This window comes from Lactuca saligna, chromosome 9 (assembly GCF_052625555.1).
Source record: "Lactuca saligna cultivar CGN05327 chromosome 9, ASM5262555v1, whole genome shotgun sequence".
Lineage (NCBI taxonomy): Eukaryota > Viridiplantae > Streptophyta > Magnoliopsida > Asterales > Asteraceae > Lactuca > Lactuca saligna.
The window spans coordinates 174137680-174143344 of NC_136425.1; the positions used below are offsets into that span (position 1 = coordinate 174137680).

Sequence of the window (5665 nt, forward strand, 5' to 3'; positions counted from 1 at the left end):
TAGGATGAAGGACAAATCGCGTAAAGGGACGAACAAGAAACAACCACGAGTAACGACCTCCACAACTACGGTATCTATACCTCCTACTACCGTCCCTTCAGAAACACCAGTTGTCCCTAACCCAGCCCGAAAATATGCTGGAAACCTCCCAAATTGCATCAAATGTAATTATCACCACTTTGGACCTTGTCGGGGGAAGCAGTGCTCAAACTGCAACAAAAAGAGGCACACCAAACGTTACCGCAAGAGTCTATCAAAACCGATCAACAACCCGCCCAACGCCGATGGAAATCCGACTTGCCATCACTGTGGTGAGTATGGGCACTATAAAAGAGATTGCTCGAAAAAGGAAAGAACCTACGTTCCCATAACTCCTACCCGACGTTTCACTTCCACCACCAATATGGGTACTGTCCATATATGTCACCAATGCGGTGAAATTGGACACCTCCAGAAGGATTGCCCGATAACGCAGAACTCTGGCGCAGACGGGAAGATTCTCAGAATCACAGCTGCAGGAGAGCCTGCTCAAGAACCACGTTAATATAATTAAGGTGTTTCGTTGTAACAGACGTATAAACTATCTAGGACTAGTGCAACTAGAGTCTTACCTTTTGCGAGATCCTGTCAGTAAATGAATTCTCGTGCTGCGTATACTTGTCTTTTGTAGTATATCTTATTCGCAGCAATAGTCTAGTGGTAAACCTAAAGTACTGTAACTCTGTTCGTGGTTGCACGGTTGTGTTTTGTCTGTAAACGTCTTATGTTTAATTCTAATGTCTATAAAGTTTTTGTATGATTCCGACATTATCATACAATCAGATTCCATTTGATCGACGCGAAAACAACTTCACACGTACGTCCCTATCTTCTAGATCACTTTTCCAGGAGTACCTCTTAGTTATTGTTTCTCATCCTTTCCGAAGAAAAATTCAACAAACCGCCCCGAAGTACCACTCGTACAACACGTCAAGTTCAATCCAAAGACCCATACGGTTGATCTATTGTTGAAGAATGTATACATAAGGGTAGTATATAATCAAGGTTCTACAGGTTTAGAATTGATGATTCCACTCTAACTTCTTTTCCTCGTTGGGATGTGAGCTTAAAGAAGAATCATTTATTCGACTACCTTTTCAATCTTAATTATATACGACTCGTATACGCAAAACTGAAATTGATGAACCAGGTATGAGTTCTAAGATGAACTTCAAGATGGAGACTACTTAAGAAGACTACGAGTGATCATGCTGCCATGCGAGTAAACTTAGAAGCCCAATGCGTATCCTTTCTGTCGATTGGGACAAGAAAGTCAGATAGAACAAAAGTACCTACCATTTTTCCTTAGGTCATGAGCAATCATACTTTAGTTTAGATCTTCACGTCACCTAATCAACCACAAGGTTTTGACTTCATAATCAGTACGAATTGGTTTTGTTCTTATACAAGAGGAAAGGTCACTACCTATACCTCAAAACAACTTAAGACACAGGGAGCTAACTATACAACACATGATCTTGAGTCAGGAGCAATGATAATCGCTCTGAAGATCTGGAGGCACTACTTGTAGGGTACAAGGTGTATTAATTTCACAGTCCACAAAACACCCAACATATCATTTAGAAATACCACGCTTACAACAAGTCAAATCCAAGCTCAAAAACTAGCAGTGAATCCAACCATGAATTTCAAAACATAGCTGCCCTAATTCATCGAGTGAATATGCTAACAGTTAGAAGAACATAAGTAAATAAAACCAAAACCGCACGATCCCGATCGGTCGAAGTGATAGGTGGAGTAATGAAAGTCCGCTGAAATACACACATTAGGATCTAGATTCATAAAGGAACAAGAGGAACAAATGGACCATAAGCACTCACGCCTGCCTGCAAAAATTGGAGTCCCAGTCAAAATGCGAATTTCGGGACGAAATTCTCTCTAACGAGGGGATAATGTAACAACAGCAAAAATTAGGTCAAAATTTAAAATTTTATAAAACCATAATTAAGTATACTAAGTGGTAGATATTGTAACAAGGTTTTCATACATATAAAGAACACTAAAATCCGAGTTATAACGAAGAAGTTATGACCATTCTAAGTTTCCCGACAAAAACCGGCAATACGAAGTTACGTAAAAACGCAAAGTTTCAACAAAACACTTTTTGACCTTAGGTGTCTAAATGAAAGTCATAGATATCGTCAAACCGTAACCATACATGAAAAGAACGCTCAAGTCGGACATCATTTGAAGTCAATTGGGTTAATATTCGCAAATGGGAGTCATAAATGATGAAATTGTAGAAATTCTAAAGAGATAAATGCGAAGGTGATAAATGCGAAGGTGATAAATGCGAAAGTGATAAATGCGAAGGGATGCGAAGGGTGTAAGAATGAAGATGCGAAGTATTTCACAGTAGAATGCGAATTGGGGAAGAAAACAGAAGATTTCAAATATTGTCCCTGAAGTTTCGCATTTTTGGAAATCAATACTCAACTTCGCAAATGGGAGTCATAAATGATGAAATTGTAGAAATTCTAAAGAGATAAATGCGAAGTGATAAATGCGAAGGTGATAAATGCGAAAGTGATAAATGCGAAGGGATGCGAAGGGTGTAAGAATGAAGATGCGAAGTATTTCACAGTAGAATGCGAATTGGGGAAGAAAACATAAGATTTCAAATATTGTCCCTGAAGTTTCGCATTTTTGGAAATCAATACTCAACTTCGCAAATGGGAGTCATAAATGATGAAATTGTAGAAATTCTAAAGAGATAAATGCGAAGGTGATAAATGCGAAGGTGATAAATGCGAAGGGATGCGAAGGGTGTAAGAATGAAAATGCGAAGTGCACGAACCCAGGGACACGTCCCATCCGACCCGCGTGCCAGCGACACGTCCCATCCGACCCGCGTGCCAGCGACACGTCCCATCCGACCCGCGAACCCAGGAACCCGTCCCATCAGACTCGCGTACCAAGGCTGACCAGCCTCCCTATAAAAGGGCATGCGAAGGCTTCCGAAAAGGGGGCTCATTCTCTCTCATTTTTCTTGCGTATTTCCTCATTTTCCGTGCTCGTACTACCACGAAGCCCTGGTCACTTCGTGCAAGATCTGAAGGTCGATTTTCTCCCGAGAAATCCCGAGATTTCCGAGGAAAAATCCATTTCCCGAGACGAAACTCTACCGTTTTTCCATCTCGCTATCTTCAAGTTGTCAAGTGAGTTCATACCCCTTTTTAACACACTTTAAATACATCTTTAAATACTTTTACAACTCTTTTAGGGGGGGGAATACAAGTAAACATACGGTTATTATCGTGCATTAGACTTATACGAGGAGTATAATGATCTTCGTTGTTAAAACATTTTATACATTCTAAAAACTTATGATTTCGGTTTATCAAATCATTGTGTGAAAGGTTAAACTTTGCATACAAAACTATCATGTTAATATATACTAAATTGAGAATCCATGAGGCGCGCACATCTTCCAACTTTACTTTTCTTTATTAGAAAGTACTGCAGTAAGGCCTGTTTATAACCAGAATCTCCCGCGACGAGAACGTGTCAAATGTGTATAGATCTATACGGGAAGTCATGATCCCGCACCCTGACTGTTAGCTACAGTCCGTCTTTTGGGGTGACAGTTGTCATAGCAATGCGACGCCTGAAGAACGTCGTTACAGGCATATTATGTTTAGTATGGTTATAAAAACTCATCGGATATACAATTATTATGATATTAAGTTATGATGAACGAGTGGTTATTAAAACTATTCTTCATCCAACCGGTTCGATCTTCACGTAGTTTTATTATATATAAAACTATGACACATTTACGAGAAACGTGGTTTCTTACAATTTTCGGTCTTAGAGACTGGTATTATGTGCGAGGAAAAATAAAAGTGTTTCCTGCATACAAACAAAATAGGAAAAGAAGGGATTTTTCCGGTGCAATCATTTACAACTTATAAACATATATGGGATTTTCTGGAACTAATGCATTCATTTTCAACACCACAAATCACAACTCTTTACATGTTGAAGCACTACGTTTACTGGAAAACATACACCTATTTTGGAATGGCATCCAATTTTTCTAAACAACTTATGGACTCACCAACTTAATTGTTGACACTTTTTCTTTGAAATAACTTGTATTCTCAGGAAATCGCTAAGCAGGTTGGGATTCAACTTTTGGGATTAACGCGCTGGCATTAATTACTTCATTCTAATTGAAGTTTATGTACCTTTATTTTTAACATGTAATGAATACAACTATGTAAACATTTAGCAACTTATTATATATGGTGGTGTGTACTTTCCTTTCTATGAACTGTTATGATATCGAACATGACGTCCTCCGCCCCCGAACGTTTCCGCCGTTCTGGTTTGGGGGTGTGACATGTGAAGTTTCATGTACGCTATCTAGTGAAGATGCGTTTAAATTTCTTCGGGAACAAATTGATTTGCTAAAAAGGGAAGTCAAGGACGTAAAATACGAAGGATATCAACTTAGGAAACGACAGAAACCCCTGAAGGCTGAATTAGAAGCAAAAACCAAAGACTTTAGGAAGCTTCAGGAAAAGTATAGCAACAAGTGTGAAAATTATGACTATATTAAGAGACAACTTGCTGCTGTAACTGAAGAACTTGACGCATTGAAAATTAAGTGTGGAAAAACAAACGTTAGTTTCAAAAATTATACTGCATCAAGTCAGACAGTCGAGTCCTTATATGAAACCCAAATTAAAATTCAAAGAAAATCAAAACAAGGGTCTAGGGTATGACAGTGTACCTCCTCCTTATAATCATAACTACACATCCATCCCTATGATACAGGATGAAACTGACAGGGAGCCACATCTTTGATATGGAAAATGAGCTGGATTTGTGTTAGGAGGAGTTATTAATGTTGAAAATACTAATGTTTCTACTTCATGTACAGGTAAAGTAGCAGAAGATGAGAAAAAGGAGAAAACCATTGAACAAACCAACATCTCCTTGAACTCTGAATATGTTGCTTCAAACTCAACTGCTTTCGATCAACCTGCCGTTGAGAAATACAGGCCACCAATTCCAACGCAACAGAGTTCTTGTGGCAAGTGTGCATGTGGGAACAACAAGAGACAAGGCAAAGGTACGCCACCAGGAGCAGGAAGAAACAACTTCACAGTGAAGAAAAAGACATGTTTTCACTATGGAACACCTGGACACATTGCCAGAAATTGTCCTAATCGCGCATACGTTCCCTACTATGCACAAGGATGGCAGAACGCGCCAAGAGGGAGATACTTCAAAAGAAACCCCTCAAGGTCACGTTCAGACCATGATGAATGGAACGCGCAGAAGGCTAATAATCAAACCCAAAAGGCCAAGAATCCGAATCCCAAGGGCAAGAAGGGAATGTTGGCCAAGGAGTCCAATCCAAGAGATGCTCCCGTGAAGCCAAAATCAAAGTCATCTCAACAGCCGACATCAAGTTCCAAAGCAAGTACTAAGCCACCCATCATATCGAAAAAGAAATGGGTTAAACCTAACTACAAATGGGTTCCAAAGGCTCACTCTCCCAAATCAACTAATGACTGTAATATTTCTTCATCTTATGTTTATGATAAACAGGATATGTCATGGGAGAGAGTACCGTGCAAGGATGACAAAGGTC

General features: G+C 39.5%; 1 long non-coding RNA gene across 1 annotated transcript; it reads left to right on the plus strand.

Moving 5' to 3' along the window:
• The first annotated feature begins 2944 nt into the window (after nt 1–2944).
• Nucleotides 2945–4330, plus strand: LOC145018137 (uncharacterized). The gene is made up of 2 exons (XR_013666838.1): nt 2945–3218; nt 4168–4330. It is a non-coding gene; the product is annotated as an uncharacterized LOC145018137 (long non-coding RNA).
• The last annotated feature ends 1335 nt before the right edge of the window (nt 4331–5665 follow it).